This window comes from Gekko japonicus, unplaced genomic scaffold (genome assembly GCF_001447785.1).
Source record: "Gekko japonicus isolate JY-2015 unplaced genomic scaffold, Gekko_japonicus_V1.1 scaffold204, whole genome shotgun sequence".
Taxonomy (NCBI): Eukaryota; Metazoa; Chordata; class Lepidosauria; order Squamata; family Gekkonidae; genus Gekko; species Gekko japonicus.
Genome location: NW_015159716.1, coordinates 1 through 594, shown reverse-complemented (window position 1 = coordinate 594; position 594 = coordinate 1).

The following is a 594-nucleotide window of genomic DNA, read 5'->3' as shown; positions in this document are numbered from 1 at the left end:
AAGGAGATTGCAAGCCGCTCTGAGACTCCTTTGGGTAGTAAAGGGCAGGGTATAAATCCAGTGTCCTCCTCCTCCTCCTCCTCCTCCTCTTCTTTTTCTTCTTGTAGTAGTAGTAAATGTGCACAGGTCCAGCTTGTTGCCAGACTCAGTGAGGTGCTTCATGTTCTCTCCCCCCCCCCCGCCAATAATTACAGTGAAGCATTAACACCAACTGTGGCATACAAGTAAAAGTGTGTGGGTTAACCAGAGGTGGTTCTCCATCCAGGGTCATAAACGGGGGCGGGGGCTTTGCCTGCTAGAAATACTGGCAGAAAGGCTCTAACTTTGACCCAGTTCAGGTTGAGGAGCTTAGCGCACACAGCCTGCCTGCACTGGCGATGACTGGAGCTTTCCCCCCTGCTCAGGTATAGCTCAGAGGAGCTCAAGTGTCTGCCAGTCTCTTTATCCAGGAAGTTTATTCCCTTCCTCCTCCTCCGGTTTTCTTAAGCAGGGGTGGGAAGCCAAGGAAATCTATAGCGCTCTTTTTACTTTTGAAGATGAGCTGGGTGCCAAAGGGCCTGCCTAAGTTGCCCGTTAATCATCCCCCCCCCCCTT